This window comes from Scyliorhinus torazame, chromosome 19 (genome assembly GCF_047496885.1).
Source record: "Scyliorhinus torazame isolate Kashiwa2021f chromosome 19, sScyTor2.1, whole genome shotgun sequence".
NCBI classification, from domain to species: Eukaryota; Metazoa; Chordata; class Chondrichthyes; order Carcharhiniformes; family Scyliorhinidae; genus Scyliorhinus; species Scyliorhinus torazame.
In genome coordinates this window covers 69,350,061-69,372,709 of record NC_092725.1, presented here as the reverse complement: position 1 = coordinate 69,372,709, position 22,649 = coordinate 69,350,061, and the positions used below count along the sequence as shown (strand labels likewise).

At 47.6% G+C, this 22,649-nt stretch overlaps 1 long non-coding RNA gene across 1 annotated transcript in view; it reads left to right on the top strand.

Moving 5' to 3' along the window:
- Window positions 1–646: 646 nt before the first annotated feature.
- The window catches only part of LOC140396198 (uncharacterized), a 36,141-nt gene continuing 14,138 nt past the window's right edge, over window positions 647–22,649 (top strand). Inside the window, exon 1 of the long non-coding RNA XR_011936479.1 lies at window positions 647–706. This is a non-coding gene — a long non-coding RNA (uncharacterized lncRNA). The remainder of the gene's footprint in view (window positions 707–22,649) is intronic.

The window sequence follows — 22,649 nt, the reverse complement described above, 5'->3', positions numbered from 1 at the left end:
TCAATGACCTCACTTGGGTCTCCTACCCACTGCTCCACTACTACCAGAGTTGATTAATGCAACGTAGCCCCCATCACTCACCATCAGCAAAATGCCTGCAATCAGGACTCCAGTTCAACATTCACATACGCCACCTCGCTCTCATGCACCTTCCAAGTCAGCCTTACAACCGCCGTTTGATGCATTCACCCATGATTGGCACATCACCCAAATACAATCACTGACATTCAGTCCTTCTCCCTCTTTTGGAGAACAAAATGGCACATAACAAGAGGGAACCGAGCAGAATTGGAGGGCTTTGCCTACATTGATTGAGCACACTGGAGGATTTACTTGATACACTGGCCAGACAGCCTGTTGTCACTGGCAAGGAGTTCAGATCCAAAATAGTACATGACTTCTGCATCCAACCGAGGAGAGGTTGGAGTATCCTAATCCTCCAATTCGCTGACACCAACTGACCCCTGACATAACATTTACCTCAATGTTGAGATACACTTTGACAGGTGGGACGTAACAATGGAGATGACTGGACAATGGAGACTTGAAATAAAGATCATGGTGCTCAACAATTGCAATAAATTTATTGCATTACCAGATGTTTAAACACCTAAGTGATGGCCCTTGTGTAACTAAGAAATACTTTGTCTTCCTTTTCCCACCACCCCTACATGCTTCCACTCTGGTAGTTTCAGCTGAACTGGAGGTAGGTGACTTTGTCCATGGCGCAGATGTTGATGGCTGATTCCCCTCAGCCCGACTGGAGACTGCCCTACCTTGACTTGTGTATGGGCAGATTTGGCCACTGGGATGGGTGAGAGGACTTGGGCTCTGGCTGAGAGGCGGGGGGTGGGGGGTGGGGGGTGGGGGTGGGGGGGTGGGGGAGGGGGGCAAGGCAGAATGACCTCTGACACTCAGCATCTGTGTTAGCTGAGCGGGGTTTGGAGTATCCTGCACCTGCTGGCTGACAGGGATTCTCTAAAGGATGGTACCCCTGCCTTGGACACCTGTTCCTGCTCACTCATGCCATGCAGTTCATCTTGTGAGAAGATTGCCACCTGCCTTGGAAGTCCCACGACTGAGGTGATTGTGGTGGAAGGTGGGCCCGAGTCATGTGAAGGTGTTCCTCAGAGTGAGAACCTCACCTGAGGAGGCCTGCAGCAGTTCCTGCGTCATCCTCGAAAGACTGGGAGGAGACAAAGAAGATGAATTGGAACTGAGAAGGGGAACGGGTTCAAAGTCATCATTGCAGAAATGATCATATTTCAGTTAGAGGTGGGAACAATTCAACATGAGTGATTGCTGTGTACCATGGGGCAATGTGATCTAATTCTGTTACCAGGTATCTGGGAGACTGCCACCTCTCCACAACCAATGGTTAGGCACTTGATTAATTTGCAATGCGTCCTCTACAACAATCAGGGTGGCCATGACAGGAGGGTCCTACTACCCCAGCCCCACCCAGATGTCTGCCTCTCCCTGTTCTGCACTCTATTCTGCAAGGAGAGAAAAAGAGAGAGTTATGAATGGCAGAAATGGATTTTGTGGCGAGGAGGCATTGGCAACTCTTGTGGGTGGTGACTGTGAGGGATGGATGTGAGGTGGTCAAAGACATGTGTGAGCACCAATGGTGACTGTTCTGTGGGGATGTCAGGTGGTGCCTAAAGAACGAAGAATGTGTGGAGCTGTCAGGTGTGTTGGTCTGAAGAGTGCTGCGCAGACAAAAGGGAAGGATATCAGAGTGAGGGAGACGGCACTTGAAGACAGCATGCCACTCATCTTTCCTGCCCTGATAAGGTCATTGAACTTCTTGCACACTGTATCCAGGATGAAGGGACCAAGCTCCTGCTCCTCATCTCCTCCCCGGATTCCAGCCACTCTTGCCTGCTCGTTCATGCAGGCATTCATTGATACGGTGTTCATGGTTACACGCCAACTACATGCTGATGGATAGAAAGTTGGTTAGCAGACAGGAAGCACAAAGTTGGAATAAATGGATCTTTTTCCGAATGGCAGGCAGTGACTAATGGAGTACCGCAGGGATCTGTGCTAGGACCCTCAACTGTCAAATGAGATATTAATGATCTGGACGAGAAATCATATATTATCTTCAAATTTGCAGATGATACAAAGTTGGGTGGGAGGGTGAGCTGTGAGGAGGATGCAGAGATATTTCAGCAGGATTTGGACAGGCTGAGTGAATGGGCACATGCAATATAATGTGGATAAATGTGAGGTTATCCGCTTTGGTAGCAAAAATAGGAAGGCAGATTATTATTTGAATAGGTGCAAACTGAGAGACTTGGTGTCCTCATGCATCAGTTACTGAAAGTAAGCGCACAGGTACAACAGGCAATAGTAAAGAAGGCAAATGGTATGTTGGCCTTCGTAGCAAGAGAATTTGAGTATAGGAATAGAGATGTTTTGCTGCAATTGTATAGGGCATTGGTGAGGCCATACCTGAGTATTGTGTGCAGTTTTGGTGTCCTTATCTGAGGAAGGATGTTCTTGCTATGGAGGGAGCGCAATGTAGGTTTACCAGGCTGATTCTTGGAATGGCAGGACTATCGTATGAGGAGAGACTAAGTCGGTAAGGATTATATTCATTGGAGTTTGGAAGATTGAGAGGGGAACTCATAGAAACATATAAAATACTAAAAGGATTAGACGGAGTAGTTTCAGAAAGAATGTTCCTGATGGTGGGGGAGTCCAGAACTACGGGTTACAGTTTAAGGATAAGGAGTAAACCTTCTAGGACTGAGGTGAGGAGAAATTTCTTCACCCAGAGAATGGTGAATCTGTGGAATTCACTACCACAGAAAGTAGCTGAGGCCACAACGTTGTGTAAAAAGTAGGAATTAGATTTAGATTTTGGTGCTAAAGGGATACGGGGGGAGGGAGGTGAAAGAGATGGCATCAGAGTATTGAACTTGATGATCAGCCGTGATCATAATGATTGGCGGAGCAGCCCAAAGGGCCGAATGGCCTCCTCCTGCTTTTATTTTCTATGTGTTTATGGTGGTGGAATGGTAGTCCTTGTGATTCCTGTTCATCTACCTATTTACATCAGAGCGATTCTCAATTCTTTGCCATTGTTGCTAATTGTGTTTCTCTTTATCTGGCTCCAAATATGGCGGTCAATATGGTCGCCTTCCTTAATTCTAATTACGTTTTGCTCTAGAGTCGCCAGGTATCTTTCGATACCGCCTCAATGTTTTGCTGCAATTGTATGGGGCATTAGTGAGGCCACACCTGGAGTATTGTGTGCCGTTTTGGTGTCCTTATCTGAGGAAGGATGTTCTTGCTATGGAGGGAGAGCAACGTAGGTTTACCAGGCTGATTCTTGGGATGGCAGGACTATCATATGAGGAGAGACTAAGTCGGTTAGGTATTGCACTGAGTGCTGAATTTGGTGCATTTGAGTACTATAGTGAGAGTTTGGTGACTGAGGGAGTTAGGTGAGGACGGAATAAGGTGCTCCTTTCATTTCATTTCCTACATTTCCACAAAGAGTGAGAAGGGAGCCAGGAGTTTACAGAGAGTGCAGCTGACTGGGAGCAGAGTCGGACGGCGGAGTTCCAGTTGGTCCACAGGGCAGCTATATTCTGCAAGGTAAGAGGGGATAGAGGATAGGCCAGTTGGATGCTCCTCCTGTAGGATGTGGGTGGTGAGGGATACCACCGGTGTCCCCACTGACTATACCTGCGGGAAGTGCACCCAACTCCAGCTCCTCAGAGACCGTGTTAGGGAACTGGAGCTGGAGCTGGATGAACTTCGGATCATCCGGGAGGCAGAGGGTGTAATGGACAAGAGTTACAGGAAGGTAACCATACCCAAGGTATAGGACAAGAGTAGCTGGGTTACAGTCAGGGGAAAGGAAACAAACAGGCAGACAGTGCAGGGATCCCTCGTTGCCGTTCCCCTTCAAAACAAGTATACCGTTTTGGATGCTGTTGGGGGGGGATGACCGACCGGGAGTAGGCCCTTGCGGCCAGGTCTCTGGCACTGAGTCTGACTATGGGGCTCAGAAGGGAAGGGGGAGAATAGAAAAGCAATAGTAATAGGAGATTCAATGGTTAGGGGAATAGATAGGAGATTCTGTGGTCGCAAGCGAGACTCCCGGAAGGTATGTTGCCTCCCGGGTGCCAGGGCCAGGGATGTCTCGGATCGTGTCTTCAGGATCCTTGAGGGGGAGGGGGAGCAGCCAGAAGTCGTGGTGCACATTGGTACCAATGACGTAGGTAGGAAAAGGGGTGTGGAGGTAATAAACGAGTTTAGGGAGTTAGGCTGGAAGTTAAAAGCCAGGACAGATAGAGTTGTCATCTATGGTTTGTTGCCGGTGCCACTTGATAGTGAGGCTAGGAATAGGGAGAGAGAGTGCAGTTGAACACGTGGCTGCAGGAATGGTGTAGGAGGGAGGGCTTCAGGTATTTGGATAATTGGAGCACATTCTGGGGAAGGTGGGACCTGTACAAGCAGGACGGGTTGCATCTGAACCAGAGGGGCACCAATATCCTGGGAGGGAGGTTTTCTAGTACTCTTCAGGAGGGTTTAAACTAATTTGGCTGAGGAAAGGGAACCGGATTTGTAGTCCAGCAACTAAGGTAGCCGATATTCAGGACGCCAAAGCATGTAATGAGGCAGTGGGGAAGGGAACACTGACAAAGGAGAGTACTTGCAGGCACAGAGACGGGTTGAAGTGTATATACTTCAACGCAAGAAGCATCAGGAATAAGGTGGGTGAACTTAAGGCATGGATCGGTACTTGGGACTATGATGTGGTGGCCATCACGGAAACTGGGATAGAAGAGGGGCAGAAATGGTTGTTGGAGGTCCCTGGTTATAGATGTTTCAATAAGATTAGGGAGGGTGGTAAAAGAGGTGGGGGGGTGTCATTGTTAATTAGAGATAGTATAACAGCTGCAGAAAGGCAGTTCGAGGTGTATCTGTCTACTGAGGTAGTATGGGTTGAAGTCAGAAATAGGAAAGGAGCAGTCACCTTGTTGGGAGTTTTCTATAAGCCCCCCAATAGTAGCAGATGTGGAGGAACAGATTGGGAAACAGATTTTGGAAAGGTGCAGAAGTCACAGAGTAGTAGTCATGGGTGACTTCAACTTCCCAAACATTGAGTGGAAACTCTTTAGATCAAATAGTTTTGATGGGGTGGTGTTTGTGCAGTATGTCCAGGAAGCTTTTCTAACACAGTATGTAGATTGTCCAACCAGAGGGGAGGCCATATTGGATTTGGTATTTGGTAATGAACCAGGGCAAGTGATAGATTTGTTAGTGGGGGAGCATTTTGGAGATAGTGACCACAATTCTGTGACTTTCACTTTAGTAATGGAGAGGGATAGGTGCGTGCAACAGGGCAAGGTTTACAATTGGGGGAAGGGTAAATATGATGTTGTCAGACAAGAATTGAAGTGCATAAGTTGGGAACATAGGCTGTCAGGGAAGAACACAAGTGAAATGTGGAACTTGTTCAAGGAACAGGTACTACGTGTCCTTGATATGTATGTCCCTGTCAGGCAGGGAAGAGATGGTCGAGTGAGGGAACCATGGTTGACAAGAGATGTTGAATGTCTTGTTAAGAGGAAGAAGGAGACTTTTGTAAGACTGAGGAAACAAGGTTCAGACAGGGTGCTGGAGGGATACAAGATAACCAGGAGGGAACTGAAGAAAGGAATTAGGAGATCTAAGAGACGGCATGAAAAATCTTTGGAGTGTAGGATCAAGGAAAACCCCAAGGCCTTTTACACATATGTGGGAAATATGAGAATGACTAGAGCGAGGGTAGGCCCGATCAAGGACAGTAGCGGGAGATTGTGTATTGAGTCTGAAGAGATAGGAGAGGTCTTGAACGAGTACTTTTCTTCAGTATTTACAAATGAGAGGGGCGATATTGTTGGAGAGGTCAGTGTGAAACAGACTGGTAAGCTTGGGGAAATACTTGTTAGGAAGGAAGATGTGTCGGGCATTTTGAAAAACTTGAGGATAGACAAGTCCCCCCGGGCCTGACGGTATATATCCAAGGAATCTATGGGAAGCAAGAGATGAAATTGCAGAGCCGTTGGCAATGATCTTTTCATCCTCACTGTCAACATGGATGGTACCAGGGGACTGGAGAGTGGCGAATGTCGTGCCCCTGTGCAAAAAAGGGAATAGGGATAACCCTGGGAATTACAGGCCAGTTAGTCTTACTTCGGTGGTAGGCAAAGTAATGGAAAGGGTACTGAGGGATACGATTTCTGAGCATCTGGAACGACACTGCTTGATTAGGGATAGTCAGCACGGATTTGTGGGGGGTAGCTCTTGCCTTACAAGTCTTATTGAATTCTTTGAGGCGGTGACCAAGCATGTGGATGAAGGTAAAGCAGTGGATGTAGTGTACATGGATTTTAGTAAGGCATTTGATAAGGTTCCCCATGGTAGGCTTATGCAGAAAGTAAGGAGGCATGGGATAGTGGGAAATTTGGCCAGTTGGATAACGAACTGGCTAACCGATAGAAGTCAGAGAGTGGTGGAGGGCTGTTGTCAGCTGCAAAGAGACATAGATAGGATGCAGACCTGGGCTGAGAAGAGGCAGATGGAGTTTAACCCTGAAAAGTGTGAGGTTGTCCATTTTGGAAGGACAAATATGAATGGGGAATACAGGGTTAACGGTAGGTTCTTGGCAATGTGGAGGAGCAGAGAGATTTTGGGGTCTATGTTCATACATCTTTGAAAGTTGCCACTCAAGTGGATAGAGCTGTGAAGAAGGCCTATGGTGTGCTCGCGTTCATTAACAGAGGGATTGAATTTAAGAGCCGTGAGGTGATGATGCAGCTGTACAAAACCTTGGTAAGGCCACATTTGGAGTACTATGTACAATTCTGGTCGCCTCATTTTAGGAAGGATGTGGAAGCTTTGGAAAAGGTGCAACGGAGATTTACCAGGATGTTGCCTGGAATGGAGAGTAGGTCTTACGAGGAAAGGTTGAGGGTGCTAGGCCTTTTCTCATTAGAACGGAGAAGGATGAGGGGTGACTTGATAGAGGTTTATAAGATGATCCTGGGAATAGATAGAGGAGACAGTCAGAGACTTTTTCCCCGGGTGGAACAAACCATTACAAAGGGACATAAACTTAAGGTGAATGGTGGAAGATATAGGAGGGATATCAGAGGTAGGTTCTTTACCCAGAGTAGTAGGGGCATGGAATGCACTGCCTGCGGAAGTAGTTGAGTCGGAAACATTAGGGACCTTCAAGCAGCTATTGGATTGGTACATGGATTACGGTAGAATGATATAGTGTAGATTAATTTGTTCTTAAGGGCAGCACGGTAGCATTGTGGATAGCACAATTGCTTCACAGCTCCAGGGTCCCAGGTTTGATTCCGGCTTGGGTCACTGTCTGTGCGGAGTCTGCACAACCTCCGCGTGTGTGCGTGGGTTTCCTCCGGGTGCTCCGGTTTCTTCCCACAGTCCAAAGATGTGCAGGTTAGGTGGATTGACCATGATAAATTATCCTTAGTGTCCAAAATTGCCCTTAGTGTTGGGTGGGGTTACTGGGTTGTGGGGATAGGGTGGAGGTGCTGACTTTGGGTAGGGTGCTCCTTCCAAGAGCCGGTGCAGACTCGATGGGCCGAATGGCCTCCATTTGCACTGTAAATTCTATGATAATCTATGATTAATCTAGGACAAATGTTCGGCACAACATCACGGGCCAAAGGGCCTCTTCTGTGCTGTATTTTTCTATGTTCTATGTTCAAACTGAATACTGATCAAAGACTCGATACCCCAGTTAGTTTGTTCAAAGTCAAATGCTTATTTATTTACACACACAGTTAAATATAATCATGTACAAATACTACGACTAAACTATCACTACTGCTAAAGACTATACTTAGCTTCAGGCGCCCACTCAGTCAGAGGAACAATGGCCGTTGTTCGGTTCTGTGGCTGCTGGGGTCGAAGTGGTGAAGAAGAACAGCTAAGGTTGTCTGTCTGGTAGCGTGCATTGACCTTGGATTTACTTTTTCTGGCGCAGCTGTTGGGCAGGTCTGTCCTCGGTGAGAGCCGGAGCCAAGAGAACGATTCTCTCTTGGGGGATCCTTCTTATACCCAAAAGGGCTTTGTGCATTTTTGGGCGGGTCTTGAACTTGGCCCCAATTAATTGGGCCATTTCTCGATCGTTCCTATCAATTTCTTCCAATAAAGGGGTGGGTGCCCTGATGGCTGGGCGTGTCCTAGATGGCCATTGGCCTGCTTTGTTCTGGTCTCCTCTGGTGCCGGGGTGTCTGCCTTAGTATCAGTTACTCAAGTGTTACTCTTTTGTCCCCGGAGATGGGCCATTAGTATGCTAATGGGTTTGCAGTTTTGGTCTTGGCTGGGAGCTGTGGCTCCAATATGCAGACAGACCCTGAACCTGCTTGTTTTCTCAGTATTGTCCATTTTCCCTGTAATCTTTGCAAAATGTCCATTTTGTAATCGGGAAGTGGCCATCCCAGATGGCTATCAGCCCTCCTTGTGGTCCTCAACACGAAGCGTGAAGGATCACATTATCGCGTCGTCTTTGTTCTCTGACCAAGCGGGGCATCCACAAGCACTTCACAGGCTCTACACTGCCCTATCCTATGAAACGCAATTTTTACCTAAAATCATTTTACATACATACATCGTTATAAAACTTTATGGGGCGCTATGACATTCAGGCATGCATTACAAAATAAAAAACTGAAACCTCTAACTATTCTTAATAAACTATCCTCACTCAAACAATCAAAAATAATCTACAACACTTTAACACAAGTTTCTCTGGCTTGGCAGTCAAGCACAGAAGTTTACATTTCTTTATTGAACAAAACACACACAAAGAAAAACGGATGCACTTTAATTCACTCAAGGGGTTGGGAAGTTTGGTGAAGTCCAAAAATAGGGGACCTAAATGTGTATACCGGGGTGCGAGAGCGGTGGCGCTCCTTCGCCATTTTCTGAGTCTAAGTGTCTGCACGACACTGCAGAGTATCGCCAGTACTAAGAGTGATTCTACTATGTACGATAGTGAATACCAGGTTATAAACTTGTCACACCAGGTCGGGGTGTTGGTAACTGTCTCGGGGGTAGCTATCTCGGGGTACAGTGTACGGCAGGGGTGGGAATCATTCATGGCCTGTGTGATAGGGGTCAGGGGGTAGCGTCCACGCACAACTGAAGGGGTCCCGCTAAGATCCAGGTGAAAAGCATGAAGGTCGTCTTCATTTTTCCTTTTGTCGGACTTCTTCTTTATCTTCCTCTGGTGTTCCTGAGGTTCCGGAGTTCTGTGGACACAAGCATAATATCTGTTATTATCTTGCTTAAGATCTCGTATGTCTGTCTGTCTGTCCTTTGTTGCCAATTACTCATTATAATTGGTCACCATCTGTGACTCCCTCATTTAAAAAAAAAAAATCAAATATTTGGGACAAGACATCCGAGAAAAATACTGACAGAGTGCGAGCTGTCTCGCAGCCTGTACGATCTACCATCCTAGTGTTTGAGGATGTAAATAGCATAGGGAAGCAACCCAAGGGTCACCAAAAACAAAAGAATTTCGAACTGAAAGTGCCAAAATGGGGTGCGTAAGGGCCGCGGCAGGTAAGAAATGGGTGGAATCCCCGGGTAGGACGGTTATCAGTGCCGTATGTGCTCTACCCGAGCGTAGCTGACCAGAGGGGGTCCTCAGGCAGGGCGGGGACCAGTGCCGTTTCTCCACTGCCTAAGCGACCGTCAAGAACGAGTAAGAATGTGGTCATCGTGGGGGGCTGCCTCTCGTGATCGAATCAGAAGAGTAACTATGAGTGGTGTCTGCCAAAAACTAGTTCCTCTGAACGGTTGTCTGTCGACAAACTTGTTCCATTAACTGCCAGTGGGCGTCAAAAGAGTGGTGGCGTGGGGCCATGAAACTTTTAAATTCACAAACAACATTTAACATGTACATTAAACGAACAAACATACATTACACACATGGTGCAGGTTCCATCAGAAAGGACACCGTATCTCTCCATCGGTTCCTTTTTGCCATCATGTGGACACCTCATTGCTGAGTAGCGAACAGGGTCGCAAAGGGATTCGTTTGGTGGGAGTCAGACTAATTAGTCAGTCATCATCTTCTCCCGGCTGCCATACTCTTGACTGGAGTAGTTTGGCAAAAGCTGCTTGGGGCGAATTGGGGTCCATTTCATCATTCCGGATGAGCCTGAACGAATTGTCTCGGTGCCAGAATCGTGTGTCGAGGTTGGAGCTACTATGCTTCAATCTGTAATCGTCGGGCGCGGGTCTGGGTCAGGGGCTTTGATGTACGTGATTTCGAAGGGGTCACTGGAATCATGCTCAGATTCACTGGGAGTGGGGCCTGGTGCAGGGGTGTAATCAAAACGTGGTGTGCTGTGGCTGTCGTCATTGCTGTCACTGTCGCTGTCGCTGTCGCTGCTGCTTGAAGGAAGGGAGAGGCGGAGTCGTGCCTCTGGGGGTGGAATTGAAGATGTGTCTGAGGACGGGCTGGACTGGCTGGGGGAGGGTAGGAATACGTCATCTGTGGGCGGGGCGTGCCCATCTGCTGCTGCGAGCAAGATGTGGTGTGCATGGTTCTTCTGCGAGCCATAAGCCTTAAGCTGGTTTATGTGAAACCACGCAGACTTGCCATTGGGATGTGATCTTGTATACCGAGGGGCTTACTTTGTCCGAAATGGAGTACGGTCCAGAAAATATGGGGGGAAAGAATGAACTGGGGTTGTATAGGGACAGCATCACTTGCTGCCCTACTACAAACTCGGTGGCATGTACCTTTTTGTCGAAATAAGCTTTACTTTGTTTCCTCCTGGTCCCAAGTCTCACAGCTGCTGCGAGCTGGGCTGCCTTTATGTTCTCAATTAACTGCTGTACAGCATTTTCATGCGTGAGGGCGGTGACTGCAGGGCTGGCCAAATCCAGTCCTAATAAATACTCTGTCCCTTTCATGGGGCGTCTGGTCATGAGGGTGTGGGGGGTGTATCCCGTGGACGTGGATACCGTGTTTCTTAAGAACGTTAAAGCAAATGGGAGAACTGAATCCCAGGTGCTGTTGTTCTGTTGTACCATTTTCCTGAGAGTGGCTTTTAGAGTTCTGTTCATCCTCTCTACAATGCTGCTTGACTGGGGGTGGTATGCAATGTGAAACTTCTGCCTAATTCTGAAAATTGTGAGGACATTCTTCATTGCTGGTCCTGTAAAATGGGAGCCTTGATCAGACTCTATACTGCATGGGAGACCCCATCTTGTAAAGATGTGCTGTGTTCGGATTTTAGCTGTTGTCTTGGCCATATTCGTTCTGGATGGAAAAGCTTCCACCCATTTTGTGAAGGTGTCGATGACCTGGGTAGGGGTCCTATGTAATCTATCTGCAAATTCATCCAGGGTCCATTAACGGGGCGTGACTAAAAGCGGGTGTGACTAAGCTGAGCCTTTTTTGCATATCTGTCCGGATTGTTCTGGGCACAGATCAAGAACGGTGATGACTGCGAACCTTAATTATACCATATTTCCTATTTTTAGCTGTCTCTAGGATATGTCGGAGTAATGGGGCTGAGGGTAGGGGCTTTCCGTCTGCGGAAACAAATCCTCTAGTTTCCCACAGGGGTAGGAATTCCGTTAAACTATTGCAGACATATAAACTGTCCGAAAATATGTCTGCCGGGGTCGGAAACGAGTCAGGGTGGTCTACAATGTACGCTATGGCTGCCAGTTCTGCTGCCTGCGAGCCTAGATGTCCTGGCAACTTTAGTGAAATCTTATCTAGGGCGCGTCCCTGTGCGTCCTCTACATAAATGCCGCAACCAGTGATTCTCTTTCCGTTCAAAACTGTGGAGGAGCCATCCACATAAATTTTCAGGGGTTCACACGTGTCTGTGGGCTGGGGTCTCTGGGGTGTACTACCTGCTTTCCTGGGAGCTGACTTAGGTATAAATGGGCCAGTGTTGCGCTTTGTGGTGATGATCTCACACTCATGTGGAGTACCTGCATATTGCAAATTATCGGCTAGGAAGGTGTGGGTCTTGGTTCTTTTAACTGTAATGTCCCGTCCCTGTAAAAGAAGGGTCCAACGGGCTGCGCAGATTTGGCTGACTGCCATCTTTAAGTCGACCGTCTAACAAGGTGTGTTCAGTGAGAATGGTGATGGGGTTGAGTCCTGTAATGTAGGCAAAGTACTGTACTGCCCAAAAAATTGCAAGCAGGTGCCTTTCGCAGGCAGAAAATCCTTGCTCGACAGGATCTAACATGCGTGAGGCGTATGCCACGGGGCGTAATTGGTCAAGGCGGTCCTGGAGGAGCACGGCCGAAAGGGTTCGGTCGGTGCTTGCAACTTTGATTGCGAATGGGGAAAGTGGATCTGGGACCTGTAATGCGGGGGCTGTGCCGAGGGCTCTTTTTAAAGCATCCACGATATCCGTGTGCTGTGGAAGCCATTCCCAAGGTGCCTGTTTCTTGAGAAGGTCAGATAGGGGCGCTGCTTTTGTGGCGAAACCGTCGATATGGTTTCGGCAGTAGCCAACCAGTCCTAGAAATGACCGGAGGGCTGAGACATTATGGGGAAGGGGCAATTTGACGATCTAGTCAATTCTCTTTTGCTCGATCTCGCGTTTACCATGAATGATTATTGTACCCAAGTAAATCACTTTTTCCTACAAAATCTGGGCCTTCTTGGGGTTGACTTTACATCCAATCTGTTTTAGGAGTCCTAGGAGTTTGGCGAGAAGCGAAACGTGCTCTCCCTTTGTGTCTGTCCGTAGTAGCAAGTCATCTACATACTGGAACAATCGGGGCGGGAAAATTTTGCAAGTCCATTTGCCAGCTGTCGGTGGAAAATGGAGGGGGAGTTGTGGAAGCCTTGTGGAAGGCACGTCCACGTATATTGTTGTCCCTGGAATGTAAAGGCAAATTTATATTGCCACGCTTTATCCAATGGAATGGACCAAAGGCCGTTGCTAATGTCCAAAACCGAAAAAAACTTTGACTGGAGTCCCAGTTTGGGCATGGTCTCAAGACTTGTGGCTACGGTGGGGGCTGCTGCTGGGGTTACTTTGTTCAGTTCCCGGTAATCGATGGTCAGTCGCCATGATCCATCGGGTTTCCTGACGGGCCAAATTGGTGCGTTGTTTGTGGAGGTTACTGATCTGAGTACGCCTCGATCAAGCAGACTCTCTATTACTTTGGAGACCTCTCCCTCTGCCTCTTGGGGAAAATCGTACTGCTTTTGGGGTCTGGGGTCGGGACCTGTAATGTTTACCAAGCCAGCTATTTTGCCACAGTCGTGCTTGTGCTGTGCAAATGCAGCTTTGTGTTGCTGCAGGACTTCGCTAACCTGTTTGTCCTGGCTAATGGCTCGAGGGTCGAACCAGAAGTCTCCTACTGAGCTAATTCTGTTTTCATAGTCTCCAACTGTGAGCATGGCGGGGGCTCGTGCTGCCTTTGCCATTCTCCATACACATTTATTAACCAGAGACGTTGTGGGAGCTCATAAAATCAATTCCTAGGATGTGTTCAGCTGTCTGGGGTAGATCGACCAAAACTACGGGGTGTTTAGTTGTAATGTTCCCTATTTGTATCGCTACAGGGGCTATGATGTGTCCTTGTTGTAAATGACCTGTAAAGCCGCTGAGTGTGATGGTGTCTGTTGTGGGCCACATGTCTCGCTGAAACATCGTGGAGGAATTGAGTGTGGTGCGGGACCCTCCTGTGTCCCAAAGAAATTATACGGGGTGTCCCCGGACCTCGCCTGCTACGACCGGTCTACCGGACTTGTCCCAAAGGGTGTCGCAGACCCAGGTTGGGGAGCTCGAACACAGTCAGTCGGTGCCGTTCATATCTGCGTTCTCTGAACAGGTGCTAACACTATGGATTGGCTTTGCCCTATTCTTATTTAGGGTGCCTGTCTGTTGGGGTCTCTGCTGTTTCTGGGGACTTGGCATTCTCGTGCATGGTGACCTAATTGTCCACAGTTGTAGCATTCCTGGGATTTGGGTTGCTGTGGGCTGTTCCTGCCCTCATTTACCCATGCGGGGTTCTGGTGCGCTTTAACTGGATTCATGTCTGCCTGCTCTTCCTCAGGTTTTGCAAATGTGGTTTTGCCTTGGACTGATTGCTCCCAAGCGTGGGACAATCTCTTCAAAACCCATTTTTTGTTGTGGGCCTCATCTGAGAGGTCGTAATTTGGGCAAGCTCTTTGTCCTCCCTCTGTCGCATGAGAGACTAGGATTCGAATCCATTTGGCCATATTATCTACAGACAAATGGGCGCGGGCTAACTCTCCGAATACCGCTGTAAAATGTATCCACAAGCGTCCAGCAAACTCTGCGGGGTGCTCTGTTTTCTTTTGCCTCCACTTGTTTAGGCCTTCTACGGGGTCTCCTCTGTTATAGCCGATCACATCTAGGATCGCTGTGTGCATCTCTTGGAGTGTGCCTCCTCCTACATTCTGTGGGTGGGGAAGGGCTGCCACGACTGAAGGGTCGAGGCTTAAAACTGTGAGCTTCGCTTGCTCCTTTTCGTCCAGGCCGGACATGGTAGCCTGCTGTTTAACTCTAGCGAAAAACTGGTGGGGGTCTGATGTGGGAAGGAACGGTGTAATTTTTGCACACGCATCCCGTAATTGGGTTACAGTTAACGGGGTTGTGTATAGGAAATCTGCGTTTCCTTCTGCTATCCACAGTTATTACTTCCAGACTTTAATATGGTAAGAGTGCCGTGTTGAGCCACACCAGGGGTTTCTGGTTTATGGGATCTTGTTATTAAATTGGAACAGTTAAAGGGGGAAATGTATTAAGGGTGCTACATAGATTACTATAGCTGTGTGATGTATTTATGTTGGTAGTTGATAAAAATGCTTACTGTGTGTATTTATAAAAATGTTAACTAAGTTCATAGAATAAAGCTTGTTTTTGATTAAAAGTGCTTAAGACTTTGTTGACTAACACCTGGAAGGCTCACCATAACCAAAATCGATATAAACAGTTGTAGGTCAGTTGAACTCCATGATATACTTTGGAGTTTTCTAAATCCTGGTGCATAACATAGACATCTCCCTCTGAATGTCCCGGCTGCATCCTAATGTCTCCATCAGCTCCGGGTAACCCTGTTCCAGAGGCTCAACATCAGGCTGGGACTCAGCTTGATCCTTGGATCCAGCAGACATCAGACTGTTGTCTCATCTGGGGGTCCCTGCCTCCATCTGATGTACATCTGCAGCGGTGTGGAGCTCATCAGATTGTGCCCCATAAGCCTGACTAACATGTCCCACCAAGGTGTGTGTCTCTGTGCTGCCGGCGTTGGGGATGACAGCTGTGATGCATCGATCGTGTCTTCCTCGGAGCTGCAATTGTGCTATCCGCAATGCTACCAGTTGTCTGTCTCGTAGCGTGCGTTGACCTTGGACTTACTTGTTCTGGTGCAGCTGTTGGGCAGGTCTGTCCTCGGTGAGAGCCGGAGCCAAGAGAACGATTCTCTCTTGGGGGATCCTTCTTATACCCAAAAGGGGCTTCACGCGCTTTTGGGCAAGCCTTGAACTTGGCCCCAATTAATTGGGCCATTTTTCAATTGTCCCAATCGAATTCCTCCAATAAAGGGGTGGGTGCCCTGGTGCCTGGGCGTGTCCTAGGTGGCCGTTGGCCTGCTTTGTTCTTGTCTCCTCTGGTGCCGGGTTGTCTGCCTTAGTATCGGTTACTCAAATGTCTTTTGTCCCCGGAGGTGGGCCATTAGTATGCTAATGGGTTTGCAGTTTTGGTCTTGCCTGGGAGCTGCGGCTCCAATATGCAGACAAACTCTGAACCTGCTTGTTTTCTCAGTATTGTCCATTTTCCCTGTAATCTTTGCAAAGTGTCTATTTTGTAATCGGGAAGTGGCCATCCCAGATGGCTACACCATGCAAATTCATGCAATGCAAGGATTGCGAGGGAGTCTCGTGGGAATTCCGCTATCGGGCTATTTTGAGTAGACAGCCCGATAATGAGGTCCTATGTCTGACCCCCCCCCACCCCCATCCCGCATTGCAATTCAGCCCAACAGCCCCAGATTTTCTGGGTCCCCTGCCCCCAGGTACGGGGGTGACCTGACCCATCTCCTCCCCACCACAGACACCCCCCTATATAAAGAAACCCCCCAGAGACCCTCTTAAATAAATAGACCACCCCTGAGACCCCCTATAAAAAGAGACCCCCTAGCAACCCCTAAATAGATCCTCCGCAGAGACCCCCACAAAAAGAGACCCCCTAAATAGAACCCCAAAATCAAGAGACCCCGGCAGAGACCTTCCAAATCGACCTTCCAAAATAAAGAACCCCCCAGAGATCCCCTACATAAGGACGCCCTCCCCACAGCCCTCTAGAAAAGAGACCCGGGTTAGGAAACTAGAGATAAATACTGCTTGAGCACAGCTGGGCAACACACCTGCTGGCTCAGGCACAAGCAGCTGCATCTGTCAATTCCTGGAAAATGAAAACAAGACAGCTGTGTTTAACCCCCTCAGAGACCTGAGCCGCAAGCCATTCATGCGTTTCCCTTTCCAGGCTGTGATTCACAGCTTCCAAAGACACATCTTTGCTCCTTTGATTTTCTTTCATGCGTGAGTAATTCTGAAGTGCTCTAACCGAAATGTTTAGAAACATCAACTACTTCAAACGGAGTTAAGTGCTGTCAATTTGCAGCTGCTCACTTCAAAATCACTGAAGCATGAAGGGAGGTGATTGGAAAACACTTAACTCTGATAAGAGGGAAGATGATAAGGTCTCCTTACCTGGCATACAGCCCCTTGATGCTGTGATGAGCAGCAAACAAGGAAACTTTGACTCTGCTACCTATTATCACCTGGAAGTATCCACACGTGTAGACATTGAGGCGGATGAATATGTTGACAGCTACTGGCAGTGTCAACCTAGCAGTGTTATGGAGTTGTAGCTCCTATTGAAGGGGGTGAGATAGTACAGTGACCACCTCCTTGCTGAATCTTAGGTGTCTAAGAAATTGTATCTGGCTAGCTAAGGTGGAGTTAGGAGAAGTGTTCTCTGAATACCTTTATGGGTAGGCCTTTCTGTGGAGAGCCCTCCTACAGCCCCCCCCCCACCCACTCTTCCCCCAGCCCCCCCCCCCCCCCACTCTTTGTGTAAAGCTCTCCTCACTATATCTGTGCTTCATATCTCTATTGTGCTGCAGTCTGAGAGGGAGTGCAACTATAGTCCCAATAACTCCAGCTTCCCGGACACAGGGCAGAAAACCGCTCGAAACTTCCTGTCATGCTGAAATAACATTCCCTTCAAAATGCAAGTCTCCAGAACTCCTGCAAAACCGCCAACGTAGTACTTCCACAAACTTCGGAAGAGCAAAACTAACTCAAAAAAGCATCTTACCTGAAAGTCTGGCACTTTAAATGATGCCAGTATGGGGTTCCTCGTATACATGTTAAGCTGCAAGTGTTTCGGACCCAACATTAAAAGGACTTGTGTAGTCTAAACCAGCAGAACGTGCATCAAAAATGGTTTTGAGGTAGTTTGACGTCAAATGTGCCCACATTGCATGCTTCTGGCAAATGCACAACACATCTGCACTGGTGCCCTTACAAGCATGGATTGCTATGCGAACGGGCAGAAAGTGGCCTGGAGCACTGTGCCCATCATTTTCAGCTGCCACAGGATTTCAGAGTCAGATTTTACAGCTACAACTTCGTAATTGTGAGTCAACCAGTCACTCACATCAGCGTGATGGGGAATTCTGCACATTCTCAAACTGCCCCTCCTCTCTTTAAATTGTCACTATGAGCCAAGGTTGATTTTGTTTCATATTAAGCATCTTCCAAAGTTTTAATTTGAAGAGGTAAATCATGGCAGGAGAGCTCAAAGCCGTGGAGTGCTCCATGTGGGGGCAGCATGTGGGCAGGGCGTGTCTCCAGCTGCAGCTCCTGAAGCCCAGGTTTGCGAGTGTCTGGGGACAATGTGAAGCATCCACGAGGCAGAGAGGATCGTGGATAGCTCGTATAGAGAGGAGGTCACACCGCAGGCAAAGAGTCCACAGGCAGGAAGGGAATGGGTGACCACCAGGCAGAGCAAGAGAACTAGACAGACAGTAAAGAATCTCCAGTGGCCACTCTCCTACAAAACAGCTGTGGATACAGCTGAGGGGAATAGCCTCTCAGGGAAAAGCAGCAACAGCCAAATTTGTTGCACCATGATTGGTTCTGTAAACAGGGGAGGAGTAACAAATATGAGAATATAGGAAATAGTGGATTCAATTGTAAGGAGAATAGATAAGCGTTTCTGAGTAGTAAATGAGATTCCAGGATGGTGGATTCTAGGGTCAAGAATGTCTTGGAGTGGTTATAGGACATTCTGGATGGAGATGGTGAACAGCTAGTGGTTGTGGTACACACTGGTACAAATGATATTGGGAGAAAAAGGGAAGCGGTCCTAAAAGTAGAATATAGGGAGTTAGGAGACAAGTTGTAAAGTAGGACCTCAAAGGTAGTGATCGCAGGATTACGAGGGGGAGGGTTAGATTCCTGGGACATTGGAACTGGTTCTGGGTGGTGGGATGCGTACAAACTTTGGACACAAGAGGGAACATCTCTCACAGTCAATGTTGTGTGCAATCAGCACGCACCTCACCTCACTTGCCCTTATTTTACATCCAGATCAGTCAGTCAGCCACTTCAGTCAGACCAGTAGAAAGAAAGATTACACTGATGGAAATCAGCAGAGTGTAGCAACGGTCAGCAAAATGTCTCGTGGGCCTATCAGCCATGATCGCCTTGAATGACGGAGCAGGCTGGAAGGGCTTACTTGCGTATGCCTGCTCCTGGTTCTTATGTTCTTCGAAACCGGCTGGGCCAGATGTGGCCCCGAGGCAGGTTGCCCACACGGCGTTACAGTTACTGTTACCTACATCAATTTTTCAAAAAAGATTAAGGAGCACCCCTGGTGTACTGGACAACATTCTCTCCTCAATGAAAAACAGATGAACTTGCTCTGCTTCATATTATTTTATTTTTTTTTTATTTAGAGGACCCAATTCGTTTTTTTCCAATTAAGGGGCAATTTTGCATGGCCAATCCACCTAGCCTGCACATCTTTTGGGTTGTGGTGGCAAAACCCATTCAAACACTGAGAGAATGTGCAAACTCCACACGGACAGTGACCCAGAGCCGGGATCGAACCTGGGACCTCGGCGCCGTGAAGCAGTAGGACTAACCCACTGCGCCACCGTGCTGCCCCTTTGCTTCATATTAAACATTGCAATGTTTGTCTTTGGCTTCTCATAGCGTCTATTTAGTTGAAGGTAGATAACAAATTCCAAACTTGCGTGTTTATACAATGAAAGTTGTTCTGGCATCGCTGTAGATTGGGAATTCTAAGTTTAGCTGAATAAATAAACGTTATTTATCCTGGGGAATTTTGTACAATGTATTCACCATATAATATATTTGCTCAGGAGTGTGACTTGAAAGGGGGATTTTCCACGCGTCCCCACATCTCTTTCTCGGCAGGGGAATGCAGACCACTGTTGGCCAATGGTGGGATCTTCTTGTTCTGCTGCTGTCAATGGGATTGCCCACCGAATGTACCTCCCTCTCCCCCCGCTGCCAGTAAACCTGCAGGGGTTTGCCATCAGTGGGACCAGGCGAGGGTATAGCTGGAAAATTCCCCCCACAAGTCTAAGCCTCGGCCTTTGGGAGATTATGGCCTTCCAACAAAATCTTAACAGAGAACTGAAACAGACAGCAAAATACACTTGAATGGATGCATTTGACCGTGTTACTGTGAAATATCTTTTGTTTTGCACCATATTGTGGATATAGAGGAAAGTTGGTATAATAATCCTTTATTCAGAGAGGACATGAATTTTCATTTACGTAGCGCCTTTCACAACCTTTGTTCATCCCAACTCACTTTGCAGCCAATGAAATACTTTGGACACCTGGTGGGATTTTCCGGCCGTTCCCGCCGGCTGGAAAATCCTGCCCAGAGTCACTCTTGTGACATACAAAGCGGACCAGCCAATCTTGGCATCCCACGTTCCCACGCAAAGAACTATGGAACAAATGACCAAATAATGTTTCCGGTGGCGCTAGCTTTCTTTAATTAATTCATGGAATAGATATGTGCTGCTGGAAAGAAAATCATTTGTTGCCCATATTTAATTACCAAGGAGATGGTGATAATGAGCTGCCTTTTTAAATTGCTGCAGTCCATGTGGTGTTTCTGGATCCACACTGTTGTTTATGTAGGGAGGCCAGGACTTTGACCAAGGGACGATGAAGGAATGGCAATGTATTTCCAAGGGACTGCCTGCTTCCCTGCAATAGCTGTTGATTTAGAAGATGCTGTGGAAGAAATATTGGAGAGTATTCCGTTATTCCTTGAAAATGATGGAAAGTCTTTGGGTGGTCAGGAGGTGAATCACTCACTGCAGAATACAGTTTCTGACCTGCTATTGCAGTCACAGAATTTATGCAGTTGCTCCAGTCTGGTTTCAGGTCAATGGCACCAGAATGATGTTAATGATGGTGGATTTTTCAATGGTAATGTAGTTGACTCTCAAGGAGAGGTGGTTAGATTTCTTGTGGAGTGATAAATGTTGGCCAGAATACTCCCCTTTTTCAAACAGTGTTATAGAATTTTTAACAAGCACAGTTCAATGCTTAATTCAAGTAACAGCACCTTCTGACAGTCCAGCACAACCTCAGTACTGACCTAAAGTGTCTGCTAAGATTATGTACCAGGTAGAACATTTTTTAATGGACTTGTAGGGAATAGGGAGCCATGCCACCTAGTGGTGTGGCAGGGGGGTGACATATTAGTGTTGCCCTTCAACACTAAGTGCCAATTTTGTTACCATTTGGCTTCATAGATTATATTGATATTGGAGTATTGGAAACTTTAAAAAAAATATTTATACATAACACCACAACAATAAATCCCACCCAAACAACACCTGAACCACCAATCACCCCCAACTGAAGATACAAATTCCCTTAGACCGCACCCCCCCCCCCCCCCCCCCACTCTGCTGTTCAGCAACTAACAGTGACCAGCTATTTGAAATACTTAACAACAGCTGCCATCTCCTGTATTGCTCCCATCATGGTGTACTTGACTTTCTCGAGGTATAGGAACTGCCACACTGAGGCACTGGGTGGAGAAGCTGTCCTCCACCCCATCAGCACTCACCTCCGAGCAATCAGCGAGGCGAAGACCAGGACATAGGCCCCCGCACCTGTCTGCAGCTCCGGCAAGTCTGACACCCCAAACATGGCCACCAAGGGACAGGCCTCCAGCTCAATTTTCAGAATCACCGACATGGTGCTAAAGAAGGTGACCCAAAACCCCACAAGCTTAGAACATGAACATGTGCACATGGTTGGCCGGGCACCTTCTACAGCGCTCACACTTGTCCTCCATTCTCACAAAAAAAGGTCTCATCCAGGACCAAGTCAGGTGAGCCCTATACACTATTTTAAGTTGCATGAAGCCACACCTCGCACACTAGAACATGGAGTTCACACTCAGCAGGGCCTCACTCCATACCCCATCCTCCATCACCAGCCCCAACTCCTCCCCCCACTTGGCTGTAACCCCCTCCATTGGTACTGCCTTCTTTGGACATAATCTTTCCATGATACCTGAGGTATTCCCCTTCTCCGACTCTGTGAGTGAAAGAACCCTTACCATTAAGTAGGCTGGCAGCACCACAGGGTATGTCAGAAAGATCCGTTTCGCAAAATAGCGAATTCGAACGAGTCAGACCAAGAGAGCCCAAATTTCTCCGACAACTCCTCCAAACGTGCCAACTGTCCACCCAAGATCAAACCCCCCCATTCCTTTCAACTCTTCTCTTCCCACCCTCCCTGAGCGTGGCATTCAACCTTGCAGGTTCAAACATCGATTCATGCAAATCAGAGCCAGTTTCGACACCGCCCCCAATTTAAATTGCTGCCAAAATTGTCTCCGTGTCTCCAAGGTGGGGACAACCACCGGATATGCCAAATATTTCACTGGTGAGAATGGCGTTGTGAGTGTCCTCAACCCAGACCCCCTGCATGATCCTTACTCAGGAGGCTTCCAGATCGCAACACCTTCTCCGCATTCGCCACCAATAGTAATACATCAGGCTCGGCACGCCAAGCACCTCGTCAGTCCCTCTGACCGGTTGTCCTTCGAATCCTCACCACTTTGCCCACCCAAATAAAAGGACAAAATCATTTTCTCGACTCCCCCAAAAAGGACTTCAGAAGAGAAACCGCCAAACACTGAAACAGGAACAGAAATCTTGGGAAAATATTCATCTTGACTGACTGAATCCTGCCCGCCAAGGACAGAGGGAGACTATCCCACCTCTGCAAATTCGTACTGACCCTTCCCACCAAGTTCGTATAGTTCAACTTACGGAGCCGGGCCCAATCCCAAGCCACCTGAGCCCCGTTATCTGAAGTAAGATCCCACTAAGCAGGACGGCAATATTCCCAACAGTATTAGATCTTACAGTGAAATTCACATCTTATCCAAGTTTTTTTAATCAGATATTTGTCAATGTTCGTCAGGGAATCAAGCTCAACTTTTGGCTTCAGTTGAAACAAGCTTAAAGAGTACAGACATAATTAACAACCCATTTTAAAT